We start from the raw sequence: 23,231 nt of genomic DNA on the forward strand, positions 1-23,231 counted from the left end.
GTAAGCAGATTCATATCCTTTCAAAAGTAGTAGTTGTTACTAAATGCTGTTATACAGTTTCCTCAGAAGATAAAGCACTTACAGGGGTTTGCCACATATACATTTAGTATTTTGTTGTTAAGAGAGTCAGTGAAAAAAAAATAAAAAAAAAATAAAAAAATAAAAATAAAATTACAGTAAAAGTTAGCAGCATAAAAAAATTGATGTATTCTTTTAAGAGCAGTTTGTTAATGAAAAAGAACAAGAAAAAATGTGTGCTGTTCCTGAGGAAGGATACCTTATGTAGTGCATGCTTTATGCATCCTACACTGTGTCCTTCTGCACCTACTATTAGAGTGGATTTTTGTTAACATCTGAAATCCAGCATGGTAGCCAATCCCTCATGGAGGGTGTCCCTCTAGTACCCTCACAGTTGTAGACCCCTGATAATGCAGAGATTGCACTGCTTATGCCTAATCTACAACCTTGCCAAGTGTGCTGAGGAGTAGGTTTCTGTCCAACGTAGGTTGCCAGGCTCTCTGCAATGGCTGCTATGTCAGGTAGCATTTGATGTGACGAGGCGGGGCCTGAGGGGAGAGCCTCTGAAGGGAGGGATGGGATAATGGCAGGCAGTCAGCAATTAAACGGATCAGACTGACTCATACCACTGGTCATGGCTATCTAAGCAGATAGAAAGCAAAACTTTAATCCAGAGGCTACCACCCCATGGCTTTTCCATCTTTGCAATGCCTTGAGATGATAGTAAAGAAGGAGAAATGGAGGTGGACAGTCTGCCCAGCTCTTGGCATACTCCAAGAACTGACAGAGAATATTTTGTAACAGTGAAACCACTGTTTTTCGTTGAAAATATTGAGGATAGGCACAAAGAAGTTTCGGCAGTAGAGAAAATGAGCAATGAGTCTTTCTTGATAAAAAATTTGAATACTACCCAGTCAAGGCACTTTAGGTCTGTGACAAGATTACCATCTCTCTTCGTAACGAGCCCAACAGATTCAAGGGATCATCTTCCATCGGGATCTAACACTATAAATAGGTGAATAACAGCATGCGAACCTAGAGTGCCATGGAGTCCACTTAGTCGCATTCACAGAGAACCTAAGGATAGTAGGATGGACACTGAAGCTTTCATCCTAGCCTATGATGGAAGTGTTTTATCTGGTAAAGATAAGGTTGTGGTTAACAAGTGTGATTTTGAACCCTATTTTCCTCTTCCTATCTGATTTTTTTCTTAGGTGCCAGTGGTTTGGACACGTCCTCCCGCTGTACTAGTGAGGCTACTTGTTGGGTGTACTGAACACAGGGCATGAGGGTAGTCCTTGTGAATAGCCACACCCCCCCCCCCCCCCCTTCCTGCCCAGAATGACACCCCCTCATTTGCCAAAATTTTCTTTTCAAAAAGGAGAGGAAAATTCAGAAATTTAAAACACGTGACTGACTTCTCTTATCCAGAAGCTAAGAAAAAATTTGAAAAAATACACCCAATCAATATGACACCAAGCTTTGCAGGTGTCAGAATCCGCACCTAGCTTGATTACAAGGTCTCAAACTTTTAATCTTGGCCCTAGCAACGCATCAGTCTCTGTTTTTCTGTCAGGGAAGGGGGACATCAGTTCTCTAGACGTCTAGACTCATATAGTCCAGTAACGGTCTCACAAAAGGCCCTTTGTTTGCAAAAAATGAAATAGAAGATTTAGTTTTTTAATCTTTTGTATACAGGGTGGTCCATTGATCGTGACCGGGCCAAATATTTCACGAAATAAGCGTCAAATGAAAAAACTGCAAAGAACGAAACTTGCCTAGCTTGAAGGGGGAAACCAGATAGCGCTACTGTTGGCCCGCTAGATGGCACTGCCATAGGTCAAACGGATATAAACTGCTGGTTTTTTTTTTTTTTAAATAGGAACCCCCATTTTTTATTACATATTCGTGTAGTACATAAAGAAATATGAATGTTTTAGCTGGACCACTTTTTTTGCTTTGTGATAGATGGCGCTGTAATAGTCACAAACATATGGCTCACACTTTTAGACGAACAATTTGATAACAGGTAGATGTTTTAAATTAAAATACAGAATGTAGGTACATTTGAACATTTTATTTCGGTTAGTCCAATGTGATACATGTACCGTTGTGAAATTATCATATTTGAGAATACATGTTGTTACAGTGGGATTACCTGTAAATACCAAATTAATGCAATAAGTGCTCAAAATGATGTCTGCCAACCTCAGTGCATTTGGCAATATGTGTAACGACATTCCTCTCAACAGCGAGTAGTTCGCCTTCCGTGATGTTCGCACATGCATTGACAATGCGCTGACGCATGTTGTCAGGCGTTGTCAGTGGATCACGATAGCAAATATCCTTCAACTTTTCCCACAGAAAGAAATCCGGGGACGTCAGATCCGGGGAATGTGCGGGCCATGGTATGGTGCTTCGGCGACAAATCCACCTGTCATGAAATATGCTATTCAATGCCACTTCAACCGCACACAAGATATATACTGGACATTCATCATGTTGGAAGTACATCACCATTCTGTCATGCAGTGAAACATCTTGTAGTAACATCGGTAGAATATTAAGTAGGAAATCAGCATACATTGCACCATTTAGATTGCCATCGATAAAATGGGGGCAATTATCCTTCCTCCCTTAATGCCGCACCATACATTAACCCGCCAAGGTCACTGATGTTCCACTTGTTGCAGCCATCGTGGATTTTCCGTTGCCCAATAGTGCATATTATGCCGGTTTACGTTACCGCTGTTGGTGAATGACACTTTGTTGCTAAATAGAACGCGTGCAAAAACTCTGTCATAGTCCCGTAATTTCTCTTGTGCCCAGTGGCAGAACTGTACACGACGTTCAAAGTCGTCGCCATGCAATTCCTGGTGCATAGAAATATGGTAAGGGTGCAGTCGATGTTGATGTAGCATTCTCAACACCGACGTTTTTGAGATTCCTGATTCTCGTGCAATTTGTCTGCTACTGATGTGTGGATTAGCCGCAACAGCAGCTAAAACACCTACTTCGGCATCATCATTTGTTGCAGGTTGTGGTTGACGATTCACATGTGGCTGAACACTTCCCGTTTTCTTAAATAATGTAACTATCTGGCAAATGGTCCGGACACTTGGATGATGTCGTCGTCCAGGATACCGAGCAGCATACATAGCATGCGCCTGTTGGGCAATTTTGATCACAATAGCCATACATCAACACGATATAGACCTTTTCTGCAATTGGTAAACGGTCCATTTGAACACGGGTAATATATCACGAAGCAAATATCGTACGCACTGGTGGAGTGTTACATGATACCACGTACTTATGCGTTTGTGACTTATTACAGTGCCATCTATCACAAAGCGAAAAAGATGGTCCAACTAAAACATTCATATTTCCTTACGTACTACATGAATATGTAATAAAAAATGGGAGTTCCCTAAAAAAAAAAAAAAACTGCAGTTGACACCCATTTGACCTATGGCAGCGCCATCTGGTTTCCCCCTTCAAGCTAGACCAGTTTCGTTCTTTGTAGTTTTTTCGTTTGATGCTTATTTCGTGAGATATTTGGCCCGGTCACTATCAATGGACCACCCTGTATAGTTGAGAGTATGCTGAATCCAAGTTTTTGACCTTCAAAACCCTTGGGCCAACTTTTTGAGGCCAAAAAACCAAGAAATTGTGGTGCATTTTTCAGATTTTTCCTATTACTTGAAAATTATGCATCCTACTGAAAATGTTACACTTACAAAAAATGAGAGAGTATTAAATTTTGTGTTGTGTGACCTACTTAAAATATCAAAACTGGTGCAGGCATTTGGCTGCAATTAGTTGTCAAAGTTCATTCATTTTTACTAACTTAACTAAAAAGTCGTTTTCAGTGCCTGTAACTCAAAAACGGTGACTCCAAATGGAAAATGTCAAGTTATCATAGTTGTGTATTTCATGAAATTTCATGGTACAAAAGCAGCTAGTTTTTCAGTTTTAGGCACTATTAACTGTTCAGTTTTTGTTGTACATCAAAGTAATATAATTAAATGAAATTTCCAATAGGAAAACATAAGTTTTCCCTACCTTCAGCTACACACTTATCTACAGATCTTAGATTTATGTGTTGTAAACAGCGGAGACTGCCATCCTCTACGTCCCTTTGTTATTGTTTCCACTGTTAGCCATGCCCAATCTTAGTTTGTTGTGCGAGGGACGCGTTGAAAACTCCTTATTTCTTGCAGAATTCTCATTCCTTGTTTGAGTTTACTTTTGTTGTGCGGTCAGTGAATTAAAAATGAGTGCTCCAAATCGTATGGAGGTGTTTTTCGTATGTGACGGCAGTTCGGCGGCAGTTGGTGATGTCGTTAAGTGAAACAGAAAGGCCTGGAAACACTACTACAATCCAGTAATGATTGAAAATCACAGCATATTGTAAGTTATTAACTGGTCTGGTTGAAGTTGAAGTACACTGTGCTTGTTAGAAGTAGTTCAGTAACTCAAAACTGATTAGATCGTCTTTGCCAAAAGTCTTGCTCTCTCCATGTAGAATCTTTGATCATACGAGAAGATATTTGATTTTAATAAACACTGCTTTTATTGTGGCAAGGAAATTGATGCTAACGGGGAGAAACTTAGCAGACTTCCCTATGTAAAGGAAAATATTATTTGTAAAGTGATGAAACTTCTAGTACCAGATGCTGTTATGGGGGTTGCTGATAGGTGAGGTGATGACTGATCTCACGAATTGTTGGAACGTATCTGTGATGAGGATCTTTATGCTAAAAATGCACAATATCATAGGTTTTGTCAGAGATTTTTGCCGGCCAATCAGCGTGGAGGAAAACATGGAAATCCTGGGTCCTCACAGATAGATGAAGCAGTGGAAATGATTTCTGTGTACATTGAACAATCAGAAGAGTGCCACTTTACTTTGCAGGAGTTAAAGGACCAAATCACAAATGGCTGGGAGGGAGATGTAAGGATGATAAAACCCGACTTTTCCGGAGGTGTGGTGGAGGAAGAATGGTTGTTGACAGATATAAAAAGAGCACTTGGTAAGTTTCAAAAGTACAGGCTATAAGATACTGTCATATAGTTTCTATCACGGCAAGCAGGAATTGTATGTGCCGCTGCAGGACAACCATACACAGGTCTGTGATACATCCCACTTCTCCCCACCTGATTATTTCTTGCTAGATGTCCAATCGATGATCCCTGAATCATTGCTCCATTTATTTCAGTTGTTGATTTTGAAAAACAAATGACAAACTCTAGACAATGGGAAAAAGTGTGTTGCTTTGTCACATGCAGTGATTTCTACAGTAAGGCTATGATCATTTCTGTCTTCACTATCGATTGGGCTCGGTACATTTATGTACAAAACATATGGCTCAAGACTCATGGTCGACACTGTTAATGCAGTTGTATTCGCAGCTACATATATAGAAGCTTCCCTATTTGAGACATCCTCGATTGCATGACCTGAGCATCCCAACATAACCAGTGAAGGATTCATCCAGATCATCTCTGATAACACTGATTTTAACATCTGCACGATTGAAGGATTAAATACTTAAATTCCATGGGAGGTATCATGGCAGTCTCTTTCTACGCAGCCAAGGAGTCTGACAAAAGCATTGATCCGGAAAAAGACGTTCAACTTCTGAATTTGTGTACCCAAGAGATCCTTCGATCCTTCGCAAAAGGGGATCAAAGTCTTCTGAAAGATATTGTCATTTAAAGACCCCAGTTTCTTTAGCCGATATCATTTTCAATGAAGAGCAAATAAGAGCAACAAGAACCACTTGATTTTTATGATCAAGAGAAAATTTGAGAATGGAGGTATTAAAAGTGTTATAGGCAGAAGAAGATGCGGATTCCTTCATTGTGGAAACAGATATTTTCCAAGTTGCTGAACCTGGCAGTGTGGCAATCATAAACGACGAGGACATTGAGTGCTTGTTCTCCTAATGGGTTGAGGAAACGAGAACTACTATTTGTACTTCCATAAACTGGAAGGAGGGAAATCAGCAGGAGTATGGTACTCCCCTGTAATTCTTTCAGTTTTGATCCTGCATTTGCCATTTTCAGCCATGCCTTCACAGGATGTGATACCTCATCCTCTTTATGTGACCAAGCAAAAGGTAAATTACTAAACCTTTTGGAGCAACAGCCACACCTAAAAGTGCAAACTGCTGAATTTGTTCAACATGAGAACAGCTGATATTAGCACTGTATGGGAGTTCCAACTTTGGGCGAACTCAGGTACAAGCTTTTTGTAACGTCTTCCTGGAGAAAATATTTCAAACATGAAAGGCTACTGCCAACATCAGACACAGAAATGTGGCATTCATTGCGTTCTTACTGTCAAGTGCAATCTTGGCTATGGAAGAAAGCTGATCCGTGCCAGTGGGGCTGTAAGAAAAACTTATTAGGCTTGCTCCCCATGACACTGATGAAAGATGCCACACCATACTCGCTACTGAGGATGATTTCTTGCGCATGCAAAACAGGATGCACTGCAGTATTTGGATGTTGCTAATCTGGTCTGAACTACTCCTCAACGTGCAAACGCTGTTGTGGCTTGTCTTGTGAGAACACCCCAGAAATTGGGCTTGACCAGGATGAGGAAGAGAGAGAAGACATGTTCCAGACGAGGAAGTTGATGAAGGTGCCACAGTGGATCCTGAAGATTGGATTCTGAACCAGGGCCTGCTGCAGTCTCACAAATGACCTCGATGGAATTAAAATTAGATAAAATGTTAATCTCTGCTATTTAAATTGTTTTTTAATGTTACCATGCCTTTTTATTTGTTCATTTGTACAAATTTTTATTTTATTCATATTCAAATACATACTGGCCATTACTATGTACTTGATTTTTAGTAACACATTCTACCAATTAAGGCAAGGATAAAAATGAATGTGCTCATTAGAGAGCAGTCTTCCCACTGGAAATTTCATTTTATTGAATAACTTTGATTTGAAAGAAAAACAACAAAATGGAATTGCTTTGGTGTTAGTATGTAAACACTTAATAGCGCCTAAAACTCAAAAACTAGACGATTTTGTAACATGAAATACTTGTGAGCTACATCTTTGATAACTTGACATTTTTGATTTGGAGTAGCCTTCTTGAGTTAGACGTTGCAGCCGACTTTTTTGCCAAGCTGTTCATAGACTATCTGATTACACCCAAATGATAGCGCCTATTTTGACATTTAAGTAGCTTGTTTGACGCAAAATTTAATGCGCTTTCATTTTGGTTGGGGTAACAGTTTCAACAGGATGTGTAGTTTCCGAGAAGTATGCAAAAATATGAAAAAAGTGCCAAAATTCCTTGTTTTTTGGCCACAAAAAGATGTTCCGAGTGTTTTGGAGGTCGAAAACTTGAATTCATTGTACTCTCAACTATATACAGAAGATTAAAAAAATAAAATCTTATATCTCATTTTTTTGCAAGCATAAAGCACCTTGTTACTGGACTAATAGAAATGGTGGTGACCACCCCACCAGAGCAGCCAGAGATGCCTTGTCCTCCTACGGCATCATACAGGAAGGAATAAATGTGCATATGGCATATTTTGATTGGAAGGCTCCGTTTGAGGAATTCAGCCGATGCTACTACAGCGACCTGCATGATGATGATGATGATGATGATGATGATACCTACCAAGGTGCCCTGCTCCCAGGTCGAAACATCATAGACAAGAAAGGAAAATAGAAAGTTAAACTGAATTTTGCTGCTCCATTTGATTTCACACCCCCTAGTTGAACTTACGAATACCAGTGGAGAATCAGATGCTCAGATGGAGTAAAACTTAATAGCAAAGTAATTTGTGCTCTTGTTTTCCCTTCGCTGCTTTCCCAGATCCCAGTCTGATGTTTCTTCCATGGAACTGAGACAGCTACCATCACCGCCTGGCAGAACTCTTGTCAGTTAATGGCTACTTACTCTGTAGTTGGTGTGGCTCTTCAGGAGACATGTTTCTCGGAAACTGTTAAAAATTTCAAATCCTACCATACAAATGGCTGTAATGCCGAGAGGGCATCTTGATGGAGCCTGCACCCTCATTCGATCTGGCCCTTTTAGTGTGCAAGAGTCGCTAACCACTGCATAAGAAGACACAGTTGTTCGTGTCTTCTCTGTGTATGGTATAACAATATGTAATATGTTTACTCCCACACGGGTCTATACCATATCATGAGCTGGTGGAGCTAGTGGAACAGCAGTCTTCCTCCTCCTATACCCGGCCCGCTGAAACATTGCACTTGACGTTTGCGCATGAAGTTGGCAGCATAACAGAGTAACAAGTGAAGAACGATAGGCGCTAGGCGTTCAGCGTGGGGCGCCAGCCAATCACAGCGCAGTGAGCACAGCTGTTACTCACGTGCTGTGACGTCAAAGTTCCCGCGTTGCCGGCTTTGTTTAGTGAATGTGTATACAACGTGAATTGTATGTTGTTTACCGCGTGTTTTCGTTGTACTGTGTGCTATATCGTTGTGACTTTTGTTACGTTGTGAGTGTACATACTTGGAAAATGCCACCGAAAAGACTTCGTTCACTTAGTGACAATCCTTTGCGTCGAGGGGTGCCGCTAAACAGCCAGGCACTGGAGTTATTACGCAGAACTCATGAGTTTTACGAGCAGGAGAAAAACTACGTAAGCATTCATGGACAGCCATCAATTCCTGCCGACAAAGTGGTGGAACGTACGTCGAAAACTCTTGGTATTAGTGCAAGAACCGTAGTAAGTAAGGGAGTATTACTACAAAACTTGGAAGATACTGAAGTGAGCCGTAATGATTCCGAGCTGTCTGGATCAAATAATACATTTTTATCAACCCCGGGAAAGAAGAAAAAGCGGCCTAGTCCTATCACAGATTCAGATTCTTTCCAGACTGATGCAATTCGTAGGCATGTTTATGCTTACTACAGCAGAAAAGAGTATCCGACTGTAGCTAAGTTATTAATCTCTTTAAAAGAAAGTGAACTCTTCAGGGGTGGTAAAACATCACTAAAAATTGTGCTAAAAAATATGGGTTTCCGTTACAAAACGCTAGACGGACGCAAAGTACTGTTAGAGAGGGCACATATTGTTACCGCTCGTAGTATTTTCTTGCACAAACTTGTGGGCAGAGACATTCATTCCATAATTTGGCTAGACGAAAAGTGGGTTAATGCCGGGGAAGCTGTCAGTAAATGTTGGACGGATAACACACCCAGCAGTAGTGGCCATCAGTCGACGGGAAGAGGAGCTAGATTAATTGTGGTTCATGCAGGCTCCTCCAGTGGTTTTGTCCCTGACGCACTTTTAGTTTTTAGATCGAAAAAGACTGGTGATTACCATGAAGATATGGATCACACACGATTTGTTGAGTGGTTCAGGAACCTTTTAAAACAATTTCCTGTCCCTACAACAATTGTAATGGACAATGCTCCATATCATTCGGTGATACAGAACAAAGCCCCAACCACAAATGATCGGAAAGAAGTTATGGTGCAGTGGTTACAGGCTCGAAATATTGCAGCGGATATGAGTACCGTATGACAAAGGTTCTGTTGTATTCTCTTGTTAAAGAAAATAAGCCTACGACACCTACATATGTAGTAGACGAAATTGCCAAGGAGCAGGGTCATACTGTAATAAGGCTGCCACCATATCACTGCCATTTCAACTCTATTGAGTTAATATGGAGTGATGTAAAAATGTATGTAAGGAACAACAACAAGTCCTTTACAATAACAGAGGTGGAAAAGCTGTTGCGTGAAGCTCTTGTGACTGTGGATGCAGCCTCATGGAGAAAAAAAGTAGAGCACGTCGAGAAGCTTATACGAGCAGCACAGACAATAGAAGGAATTATCAGTGGCCATGAACAATTAATGATTTGTCTTACTGATGACGACGGTTTTGGCGATGAGTCGGACAACAGTGACGATGGCGAGCTGGATGGAATTGCGCCATTATCGCTGTAAATTGGTGAGTGAAAAATTACTAATATTGGTTATTTATTGCAATCTCGGTTATTATTTATTTTGTGAACTACGTACATTATTGATTTGAAAGTACCAGTCGTCAGATGCTTGTTTTTTGTATTTCTTTGCTCCGTTATCGAAAGGGTGCTCATTGTTATGCTTTTACATGTATTGTTATACGGTTGTTTACTTCCTGTCATTGTAGTACAACTAAAAACGAGTTTTTATATACACTGCAATTGCTCAATCGCTTGCATTTACGAGACGGGACGGAAAACTGTATCGTCTGCTGTGTGTATAGAGGCTGCTGTTGCAACATCGCTATTACAGTGTAGCCAACCTAAATAGACAAAAAGCGAACTGTCAAGTGCAATGTTTCGCCGGCGGGGGTATAGGAGACTTCGATGCCTACAATCCTCTGTGGGGCAACAAAAGAGCTATTAATTTTGAAACTGGAAGTCTGCCTACTTAACACTGGAACAACAGCACATTTCAGTATGGCACATGAAACATAATAAGCAAGTCCAAGCTCATCACTCTTGATCCAGTGGCATAGTGGTATGTCCATGACAACTCTATCACAGCACCAATCTGCCCCCTGCCGCACTCGTTACTTAAGAAGAATGTTTTAGAAGCCTTTTTAAACAGATGTAAATTTTTTTAATCTCTTTGAGCAGATTATTATACAATTTTATACCTGATGGAAAATGCTATTTGAATTTGTTTCTCTTTGTTAAAAGTAAGTCCAAACTGGCTCTTGTTCCATGATTATATTTAAAGCTATTAATGAAATACCTAGTAGTGTCTGCCCTGATTTGCACAACAAATTGGTAGATGTATTGACTTGGTGCAGTAAGGACACTCAGTTTTTTTAATTGTTCTTTACAATGACCCTGACTACTACTTCAGTTCATAATCTTACCCCCATTTTTTGCAGTTTAAAAATTATGTCCATGTTTTGTACCTTTTAGGGGAAAAAAAAAAAAACCCCCAACCAACAACAACAACCCATGGTCAAGAACTGAGTTTGTGTATGAGTGGTACGTCACTGGAAGTTGCTGTATGTTACGAACTGATGGTAGAATCCTCTTAGCATAGGATCTGGTGGCATTATTTTCCCCAGTATCTTTGTATGCTCATTTCATGTTAATAGACTATAAATATTCATCCCTGAAACTCTGTTATGCAGTCTGTAGATTTAAATGTTTGCTTAATGCGACAATTGTTTTCCCTCTTTGTGCTGAAGTGCTTACTGTTTGTTTTCTTTATATTCAGTGTTAATTTATAATAAACTGTCTAGTCATATACAGCCTTGAGTTTCCTTTGCGTTCTCTAATACAGGCTGTATACACTCTGGAACAACCAGGGAATCTGGGAAAAACCTGGGAATTTTTTAGAATTCCAGTAATTTTTCATTGTTTTAGTCTTCAGTTAAATGTTTGTAATTTTGACTGGTAAGAACTGATAAAGAGAAAAATCTGTCAAAGGCTTTAGGACGAAGTCTATGGAATACTTCATATCAATAAACGGCCGCTGATAAGTGTGGCGTCACAACTGTTTACATTAAGTTCATTTCAGCAGTTGCCCGTGAGCACACACACATGCGCAGTTGAGTTGTGTATGGGCAGTACCTTCTCCCGCTCCCGGCTACTTGAAGTGTGGCTGTTAGCTGCACCAGCAATTGCTACAAGCAGCAGATGCTACTCAGAAAAGTTTTTCTGGCACGCCCAAGCTGCCAGATTCATGCATGCGCATAGCAGTCTGGGTTGTAGTCAGGAGGGGTTTAGTCTCAACATAAGCCATGTTTACGTTTAGTGATTTTGCTGTTCCTCTTTGTTTACGCTTTTCACATAAAAAAACGGATTTCTGTGGTTGGGAGCTATCAAGTGAATTAAAATACATTCACGTAATTACGGAAGGATAACATATGTTATTAGTTTGTTTTCTGATTTTATTTTATTTCTACTTTTTTGGAAGTCAATTGCCAAATATGGCTTTTATTAACCTTTCCCCAGAGGCAGTCAATTTATTAGAAACGGAGTGTTACATTCCGCACTGCTGGCTGGTTTCAATTGTTCACTGAATTTCAAGCGAACATTTTCATCTTGTGCCGTGTATGGCATTATGCCACAATAAAGAACCAAACATGAGAATACATAACTTTTACTACAAGAAAATTTGCATACCAAAACCGGCACTGAAAAGTTTATCAGGTTGGGGCCTACTTCGTTGTGAAGCTGGACATACAAATGTGCGCTTTAAGCTGAATTATGCATTTCAGTATGGTTTACAAAATTCTGATGCTCTTGCAGTATCCCATTTCTTTTATGATTTCATGTAAGATCTCTGACTACGATGTATGTACGGACATATGTGCTTCCTATGTCGTGATAGCTGACCACGCGCATAACGCCTGGCGCTCTGTGGCAATTGCTGAAACGAAACTATTTCTAACAGATCACAGAAAAATATTGCAAATGGTGCTTTGAAAAGCGTTAGTTTCCTTTTATGCAAGATGAGTTATGTTGCGTGTGCGAATATGCAAAGAATTTCTTAAATTACTGGGAATCTGAGTCTTGTTTAAAACTTAACACACTGAGGATTAGCCTCTTACAAGAATTTCAAGTCTAGAAGACCAGATATTAATGTCATTACTTAAAATGTTACTACCAAATTTGTGTGATGTATCTTAAAGTGTAACACATGCAAAAAGACCAATATTATTTGTGAAAGCTTTACTTTTGTTGGGCTACACTGTGTACATTAATTTAACCACTATCTTTTCCTATTGTGTGTTCACACTACTTAACAGTGATGTTGCTATTGGCTGACGTCATGTGTCCTTTGCTCTGAGTATTCCGTGTAGAATGTATGAAATATAATGCAGCCTGTATCTGTAGATAGATGGGCAACAGAAGTGACAGTGGTAGTGGTGGTGTTCCAGAGCGAGTGACTGCCTCATAGCAGGTGAACTGCTGTACTCCTTCATTTGAGCCTTCTAACAATTTTAATGACTTTGCGAACATTCACAATCCTCACTACAGCGTACTGTCCTTGCATAAGATTGCTGTTGAGGCTAAATATTGTTGTCAGTACCTGATGTACACTGTCAGGTAATCTAAAAGACATCAAATTATGACAGCAACCCCCCTCCCCCCCCCCTCCCTACCCCTGACGCCGCCAATCATAGCTGTAGTATTCCAGTTCTTGTGGTGAGACAGTGTCTCTTGCACATGGACTGCATAGTTCCAAGCAAACTCCACTGGTGTTTGGCAGAAAGGGTTTGTTACATTAACAAGACATGCAGTCGATGAGATGTCAAACTGTTTTAAGCTATGGTTCCTCTGTGGCAGATAAAATGCAGTTGATAAATTTTTTGAGGTAAGATGCCTTTGGTCAGGGTCATAGTAAGAGATAAAGTCCAAATACATAATGAGGTTGCTGAAATCAGTAATAATGAAATGTCTTTCAGAAGGCAAAAATTCTGGTTCTTTGTCAGCCAGACGTATGTTGTGGAATATCCATACGTTATGGTGAGACAGAATTTTCTGTGTTATTTGCTGTCGTGAGAAACATCACAATCTGGAGACTGTATCCACCAGAAATTCCAGCTTGGTGCTCTGTCTGCTGTCACTAAGCGTTGTACTTGTTGGTTCATTTTTGTTACATATCAAAGTTCAATCCCCTTTTCTGTGGGGTGCAGTTGGATTCCTCCCCCATGTACATGCCAAGAACAGTGACATGAGATCGTTGTTGTTGTTGTTGTTGTTGTGGTCTGGTTTGATGCAGCTCTCCATGCTACTCTATCCTGTGCAAGCTTCTTCATCTCCCAGTACCTACTGCAACCTACATCCTTCTGAATCTGCTTAGTGTATTCATCTCTTGGTCTCCCTCTATGACTTTTTACCCACCACCCCAGATCACGTAAGAAACAGATTGACCGTCCTTACGGCGGAACAGGCAACCGTAAAAATAGTTTTCCCATCGGTCAACAGATGTCACAGGCGACGCTACAATGCTAACTGATCTGTCCATGTCGCGGAATTGGTAACACTGTATCTCCGGTTACGTGAATTACGCTCATTTGCGTTCGGCTAGAGCGCTGCGCGTGTAATGCATTCGTCACACTGGTGAATGTAGCTCATTATCGGCTGTGGTTTTTCCCGAGTTTTCAATCTAAGAATGTAGATTAGCTCCTGTAATTCTACAAACAAAGTTTATTTCTGAGTCATATGCGAAATGAAATAAATGAAAATTAACACACAAACATTTCTCGTGAGTTACTGTTTAAATGCAGACTGTATTGCAGTCGCAAGGGTTTTACACTCGCCTTCCATGCTGTCGATTTCCTCTTTGCTATACAGCTCTTCTGATACGGATTATGGTGGTAAAAAAGATCTCCACGTGCAGGTTAACACTAGAAAGTTATATAAGTGAAAGCGTGTTTTTCGAGCATATTTTGGCGGCGTCAACTTTGAAGAGCCACAGAAGGCAAACCATAATTATGTTAAAAATTTACTTTGTACGGTTTAAAGATAACCCGCAAATATTCGCAACAGACACAGTTATTACTGGGGATATCTGCACTTGCGCAGACCTGTTACTATAAGTAGTGTTGTTTTCAAGTGAAAGCTGTGAGAGGATTATTAGCGCAGAGATTAAAAAAAAATTAAAATAGGCAGCGCCTATAGTTTGCATGTTATGCTCGTTCTCTTCTATTCTCCTCCCTTCATTCCAGTATAAACGCTTGTTCACAAGTATAAACGAATGGCAGTGAACATTGGCGAATTACCTATGAATACTCATCTGCAGCAGTGTAAACGATGTTTTACACTCGTTCGCTCTAGTATATACCAGGATTTAGAGGGACCGATGATCTAGCAGTTAGATGACGGCTATTATTCATTTATTTCACTGTTGCGATTTCAGCTCTAGAGCCATTTTCAAGTACCAAGGGAAAGGTATTGTAAGGCAATGCTTCTTAAATTTTTTACCAAATGTTATCACACTATGCTTTGCATTTTGTTATCCATATGTTATATTGGTTTCAGTTTTCACATTGCATACAAAAATGCCTCTACACCCAAAATTACGATAGTGAAGTGAATAAACAGTTTTAAAAAGTCCAAATCGCAGCAAAGATTTCATTTAAAAATTATATGATATGATTCTTGTACAGGAAGGGCTGCCACGTTATATCGAATATAACATCGACAAAATTTAAATAGGATGAATGCTTATGGCTCTTTATTAATCCTTACTCGTAACTGATTTATTGATTTACCTGAATTTAAAATCCACTCGCGTAACCTTTCTTTATCTTTGACGGGAAATCTGAACATTTTTAGTTGAGGATTTGTTCATCTACTCCTTCCACAGTTGATATACCCGTAGGTCCTCGGTATGACGACTCGATCCACTACCACCGGTATGTCAGAAACAGCTGTACTTCACAGACGCCAAATAGTGGAAAGCTGCACACATTTGGCCGATGTTGCCATATATTTCACAGAACGGAGTGCCATCTAGTGGTTGATTCCAGATGTACGGGTGTGACGCTGTTGCCGCCTGGTGGCCGTTCCCTGACAAGGGTTGCCTGCTAGACCAAGCGATCGGGCAATCTGTTTCTTATGTGATCTGGGCCACCACACTGCCCTCCGGTACTAAATTGGTGATCCCTTGATGCCTCAGAACGTGTCCTATCAACCAATCCCGTCTTCTAGTCAAGTTGTGCCACAAATTTCTCTTCTCCCCATTTCTATTCAGTACCCCTTCATTAGTGATGTGATCTACCCATCTAATCTTCAGCATTCTTCTGTAGCACCACATTTCGAAAGTTTCTATTCTCTTCTTGTCCAAACTATTTATCGTCCATGTTTCACTTCCACACATGCCTACGCTCCATACAAATACTTTCAGAAATGACTTCCTGACACTTAGATCTATACTCGATGTTAACAAATTTCTCTTCTTCAGAAACGCTTTCCTTGCCATTGCCAGTCTACATTTTATATCCTCTCTACTTCGACCGTCATCTGTTATTTTGCTCCCCAAATAACAAAACTCCTTTACTACTTTAAGTGTCTCATTTCCTAATCTAATTCCCTCAGCATCACCCGACTTAATTCGACTACATTCCATTATCATCGTTTTGCTTTTGTTGATGTTCATCTCATATCCTCCTTTCAAGACACTGTCCATTGCATTCAACTGCTCTTCCAAGTCCTTTGCTGTCTCTGACAGAATTACAATGTCATCAGCGAACCTCAAAGCTTTCATTTCTTCTCCATGGATTTTAATACCTACTCCAAATTTTTCTTTTGTTTCCTTTACTGCTTGCTCAATATACAGATTGAATAACATTGGGGAGAGGCTACAACCCTATCTCACTCCCTTCCCAACCACTGCTTCCCTTTCATGTCCCTCGAGTCTTATAACTGCCATCTGCTTTCTGTACAAATTGTAAATAGCCTTTCGCTCCCTGATTTTACCCCTGCCACCTTTAGAATTTGAAAGAGAGTATTCCAGTAAACAGTGTCAAAAGCTTTCTCTAAGTCTACAAATGCTAGAAACGTAGGTTTGCCGTTCCTTAATCTATTTTCTAAGATAAGTCTCTAGGGTCAGTATTGCCTCACGTGTTCCAACATTTCTGCGGAATCCAAACTGATCTTCTCCGAGGTCAGCTTCTACTAGTTTTTCCATTCGTCTGTAAAGAATTTGTGTTAGTATTTTGCAGCTGTGGCTTATCAAACTGATTGTTCGGTAATTTTCACATCTGTCAACACCTGCTTTCTTGGGATTGGAATTATTATATTCTTCTTGAAATCTGAGGGTATTTCGCCAGTATAAACGCTTGTTCACAAGTATAAACGAATGGCAGTGAACATTGGCGAATTACCTATGAATACTCATCTGCAGCAGTGTAAACGATGTTTTACACTCGTTCGCTCTAGTATATACCAGGATTTAGAGGGACCGATGATCTAGCAGTTAGATGACGGCTATTATTCATTTATTTCACTGTTGCGATTTCAGCTCTAGAGCCATTTTCAAGTACCAAGGGAAAGGTATTGTAAGGCAATGCTTCTTAAATTTTTTACCAAATGTTATCACACTATGCTTTGCATTTTGTTATCCATATGTTATATTGGTTTCAGTTTTCACATTGCATACAAAAATGCCTCTACACCCAAAATTACGATAGTGAAGTGAATAAACAGTTTTAAAAAGTCCAAATCGCAGCAAAGATTTCATTTAAAAATTATATGATATGATTCTTGTACAGGAAGGGCTGCCACGTTATATCGAATATAACATCGACAAAATTTAAATAGGATGAATGCTTATGGCTCTTTATTAATCCTTACTCGTAACTGATTTATTGATTTACCTGAATTTAAAATCCACTCGCGTAACCTTTCTTTATCTTTGACGGGAAATCTGAACATTTTTAGTTGAGGATTTGTTCATCTACTCCTTCCACAGTTGATATACCCGTAGGTCCTCGGTATGACGACTCGATCCACTACCACCGGTATGTCAGAAACAGCTGTACTTCACAGACGCCAAATAGTGGAAAGCTGCACACATTTGGCCGATGTTGCCATATATTTCACAGAACGGAGTGCCATCTAGTGGTTGATTCCAGATGTACGGGTGTGACGCTGTTGCCGCCTGGTGGCCGTTCCCTGACAAGGGTTGCCTGCTAGACCAAGCGATCGGGCAATCTGTTTCTTATGTGATCTGGGCCACCACACTGCCCTCCGGTACTAAATTGGTGATCCCTTGATGCCTCAGAACGTGTCCTATCAACCAATCCCGTCTTCTAGTCAAGTTGTGCCACAAATTTCTCTTCTCCCCATTTCTATTCAGTACCCCTTCATTAGTGATGTGATCTACCCATCTAATCTTCAGCATTCTTCTGTAGTACCACATTTCGAAAGTGTCTATTCTCTTCTTGTCCAAACTATTTATCATCCGTGTTTCACTTCCACGCATGGCTACACTCCATACAAATACTTTCAGAAATGACTACCTGACACTTAAATTTATACTTGATGTTAACAAATTTCTCTTCTTCAGAAACGCTTTCCTTGCCATTGCCAGTCTACATTTTATGTCCTCTCTACTTCGACCATCATCAGTTATTTTGCTCCCCAAATAGCAAAACTCCTTTAATACTTTAAGTGTCTCATTTCCTAATCTAATTCCCTCAGCATCACCTGACTTAATTCGACTACATTCCATTATCCTCGTTTTGCTTTTGTTGATGTTCATCTTATACCCTCCTTTCAAGACAATGTCCATTCCATTTAACTGCTCTTTCAAGTCCTTTGCTGTCTCTGACAGAATTACAATGTCATCAGCGAACCTCAAAGTTTTCATTTCTTCTCCATGGATTTTAATACCTACTCCGAATTTTTCTTTTGTTTCCTTTACTGCTTGCTCAATATACAGATTGAATAACATTGGGGAGAGGCTACAACCCTATCTCACTCCCTTCCCAACCACTGCTTCCCTTTCATGTCCCTCGAGTCTTATAACTGCCATCTCGTTTTTGTACAAATTGTAAATAGCCTTTTGCTCCCTGTATTTTACCCCTGCCACCTTTAAGAATTTGAGAGTATTCCAGTCAACATTGACAAAAGCTTTCTCTAAGTCTACAAATGCTAGAAATGTAGGTTTGCCTTTCCTTAATCTTTCTTCCAAGGTAAGTCGTAGGGTCAGTATTGCCTTAGGTGTTCCAATATTTCTACGTAATCCAAACTGCTCTTCCCCCAGGTTGGCTTCTACCAGTTTTTCCATTTGTCTGTAAAGAATTCGCATTAGTATTTTGCAGGTGTGGCTTATTAAACTGACTGTTCGGTAATTTTCACATCTGTCAACACCTGCTTTCTTTGGGATTGGAATTATTATATTCTTCTTGAAGTCTGAGGGTATTTTGCCTGTCCCATACATTTTGCTCACCAGATGGTAGAGTTTTGTCAGGACTGGCTCTCCCAAGGCCGTCAGTAGTTCTAATGGAATGTTGTCTACTCACTGGGCCTTGTTCCACTAAGGTCTTTCAGTGCTCTGTCAAAATCTCCACGCAGTATTGTATCTCCCATTTCATCTTCATCTACATTCTCTTCCATTTCCAGAATATTGTCCTTAAGTACGTCACCCTTGTATAAACCGTCTATATACTCCTTCCACCTTTCTGCTTTCCCTTCTTTGCTGAGAACTGGGTTTCCATCTGAGCTCTTGATATTCATACAAGTGGTTCTCTTTTCTGCAAAGGTCTCTTTAATTTTCCTGTAGGCAGTATCTATCTTACCCCTCGTGAGATAAGCCTCTACATCCTTACATTTGTCCTCTAGCCATCCCTGCTTAGCCATTTTGCACTTCCTGTCAATCTCATTTTTGAGACGTTTGTATTCCTTTTTGCCTGCATCATTTTCTGCATTTTTATATTTTCTCCTTTCATCAATTAAATTCAATACTTCTTCTGTTACCCAAGGATTTCTACTAGCCCTCGTCTTTTTACCTACTTGATCCTCTGTTGCCTTCACTACTTCATCCCTCAGAGCTACCCATTCTTCTTCTACTGTATTTCTTTCCCCCATTTGTGACAATTGTTCCCTTATGCTCTCCCTGGAACTCTGTACAACCTCTGGTTTCATCAGTTTGTCCAGGTCCCATCTCCTCAAATTCCCACCTTTTTGCAGTTTCTTCATTTTTAATCTACAGTTCATAACCAATAGATTGTGGTGAGAGTCCACATCTACCCCTGGAAATGTCTTACAATTTAAAACATGGTTCCTAAATCTCTGTCTTAACGTTGTATAATCTATCTGATACCTTTTAGTATCTCCAGGATTGTGCCATGTATTCAATCTTCTTTTATGATTGTTAAACCAAGTGTTAGCTATGATTAAGTTATACTCTGTGCAAAATTCTACCAGACGGCTTCCTCTTTCATTTCTTTCCCCCAATCCATATTCACCTACTGTGTTTCCTTCTCTCCCTTTTCCTACCCTCGAATTCCAGTCACACATGACTGTTAAATTTTCGTCTCCCTTCACTACCTGAATATGCCATATACAGCAGCAAAACACTGTGCTCATACAAGCGTCTGCCAACAGCAAAAGAGAGTATGCAATGCTTCGTAACAACAAATTGCCTCCAATGAGCATGACGTCACAACTGTTAACATTAGATTTGTTTTAGCAGTTACGAGTGAGATTATGCGCTTGCGCAATTGAGTAGTCTTCTTCCGCTTCTGGCTGCAGAAACATGGTTGTCGGCTGTGTAAGCAGTCGCAGGAAAAAGAGAGAGAGAGAGAGAGAGAGAGAGAGAGAGAGAGAGAGAGAGAGAGAGGTAGCTAGGTGCTACCGGGAAAAATTTTACTGGCGCGCCCAAGCTGCCAGATAGCGCAGCAGCCCTGGATTTAGGAAGGGGGCGGGAAGGGGTGGACAAATTCAGATTCTTGAGGAAAAAAACCTTGTTTCACAAAGCGCCTAGCAACCAGCGCATGTTGGTCTGTCGACTATTCGTATGACTTTGAAATGTGTCCCTGTCGGTTTTTGAACATTGTTGAGCACATTCTAAGTTGATTTCTGAATGAATCATAAGTTGATTTGTGAATGCGTGCATAGGGTACGTGATGTCTCTGTCAGTGGAATCCTCGTCACATCTAGAAATAAACTTTCCTGCAGACAAAAGGTGCTATAAGAGCTGAGCAGAGTATAGCCGAATGAAAGAAAGCCAACCACTGTCTGATTATGTGGTTGATTGGGTTTGCGAATGATCAGCGATGTTATGATTACCACCGAAATCCATAGATTCTCACTACCAGAGTGCGAATAAACGACTAACAGGAATAACAGGTAAGAGAGATTACGTATTATCGGTGTATCCAGGAAAATGAAATTTTGACAGAAAATTTTTGGCACATTGCTGTACTAGGAAGGGCCAGTTGTACAGTCTCTGGCTAGTAGCTGCTTTAAGGTCTATTCAGGAAGTAGCGTGGAAAATGCGTTGTACGAACACATAACAATGCCTAACCAGAGAATAATCACGGGATAACTAAACTGGTCCTCTCCCCATGAACCATGGACCTTGCCGTGGGTGGGGAGGCTTGCGTGCCTCAGTGATACAGATAGCCATACTGTAGGTGCAACCACAACGGAGGGGTATCTGTTGAGAGACCAGACAAACGTGTGGTTCCTGAAGAGGGGCAGCAGCCTTTTCAGTAGTTGCAGGGGCAACAGTCTGGATGATTGACTGATCTGGCCTTGTAACAATAATCAAAACGGCCTTGCTGTGCTGGTACTGCAAACGGCTGAAAGCAAGGGGAAACTACGGCCGTAATTTTTCCCGAGGGCATGCAGCTTTACTGTATGATTAAATGATGATGGGGTCCTCTTGGGTAAAATATTCCAGAGGTAAAATAGTCCCCCATTCGGATCTCCGGGCGGGGACTACTCAAGAGGATGTCGTTATCAGGAGAAAGAAAACTATTCAAAAAGGGAAATGGATAGGTTAAAATTAGATATAGTGTGAATTAGTGAAGTTCGGTAGCAGGAGGAACAAGACTTCTGGTCAGGTGACTACAGGGTTATAAACACAAAATCAAATAGGGGTAATGCAGGAGTAGGTTAATAATGAATAGGAAAATAGGAATGCGGGTAAGCTACTACAAACAGTATAGTGAACGCATTATTGTGGCCAAGATAGATACGAAGCCCACACCTACTACAATAGTACAAGTTTATATGCCAACTAGCTCTGCAGATGACGAAGAAATTGAAGAAATGTATGATGAGCTAAAAGAAATTATTCAGATAGTGAAGGGTGACGAAAATTTAATAGTCATGGGTGACTGGAATTCGAGGGTAGGAAAAGGGAGAGAAGGAAACGTAGTAGGTGAATATGGATTGGGGCTAAGAAATGAAAGGGGACGCCGCCTGGTACAATTTTGCACAGAGCACAACTTAATCGTAGCTAACACTTGGTTTAAGAATCATGAAAGAAGGTAGTATACGTGGAAGAACCCTGGAGATACTAAAAGGTGTCAGATAGATTATATAATGGTAAGACAGAGATTTAGAAACCAGGTTTTAAATTGTAAGACATTTCCAGGGGCAGATGTGGACTCTGACCACAATCTATTGGTTATGACCTCTAGACTAAAACTGAAGAAACTGCAAAAAGGTGGGAATTTGAGGAGATGGGACCTGGATAAACTGAAAGAACCAGAGGTTGTACAGTGTTTCAGGGAGAGCATAAGGGAACAATTGACAGGAATGGGGGAAAGAAATACAGTAGAAGAAGAATGGGTAGCTTTGAGGGATGAGGTGGTGAAGGCAGCAGAGGATCAAGTAGGTAAAAAGACAAGGGCTAGTAGAAATCCTTGGGTAACAGAAGAAATATTGAATTTAATTGATGAAAGGAGAAAATATAAAAATGCAGTAAATAAAGCAGGCAAAAAGGAATACAAACGTCTCAAAAAATGATATCGACAGGAAGTGCAAAATGGCTAAGCAGGGATGGCTAGAGGACAAATGTAATGATGTGGAGGCTTATGTCACTAGGGGTAAGATAGATACTGCCTACAGGAAAATTAAAGAGACCTTTGGAGATAAGAGAACCACTTGTATGAACATCAAGAGCTCAGATGGAAACCCAGTTCTAAGCAAAGAAGGGAAAGCAGAAAGGTGGAAGGAGTATATAGAGGGTCTATACAAGGGCGATGTACTTGAGGACAATATTGTGGAAATGGAAGAGGATGTAGATGAAGATGAAGATGAAATGGGAGATACGATACTGCGTGAAGAGTTTGACAGAGCACTGAAAGACCTGAATCGAAACAAGGCCCCCGGAGTAGACAACATTCCATTGGAACTACTGATGGCCTTGGGAGAGCCAGTCCTGACAAAACTCTAGCATATGGTGAGCAAGATTTATGAAACAGGCGAAATACCCTCAGATTTCAAGAAGAATATAATAATTCCAATCCCAAGAAAGCAGGTGTTGACAGATGTGAAAATTACCGAACAATCAGTTTGATAAGCCACAGCTGCAAAATACTAACACAAATTCTTTACAGACGAATGGAAAAACTAGTAGAAGCTGACCTCGGAGAAGATCAGTTTGGATTCCGCAGAAATGTTGGAACACGTGAGGCAATACTGACCCTAGAGACTTATCTTAGAAAATAGATTAAGGAACGGCAAACCTACGTTTCTAGCATTTGTAGACTTAGAGAAAGCTT

General features: G+C 40.4%; 1 protein-coding gene across 3 annotated transcripts in view; it reads left to right on the plus strand.

Moving 5' to 3' along the window:
* The window catches only part of LOC126484267 (DNA (cytosine-5)-methyltransferase 1-like), a 265,477-nt gene that overhangs the window by 73,546 nt on the left and 168,700 nt on the right, over nt 1–23,231 (plus strand). The gene's annotated exons all lie outside the window — the stretch shown is intronic.

The sequence above is a fragment of the Schistocerca serialis genome, chromosome 6 (assembly GCF_023864345.2).
Source record: "Schistocerca serialis cubense isolate TAMUIC-IGC-003099 chromosome 6, iqSchSeri2.2, whole genome shotgun sequence".
Taxonomy (NCBI): Eukaryota; Metazoa; Arthropoda; class Insecta; order Orthoptera; family Acrididae; genus Schistocerca; species Schistocerca serialis.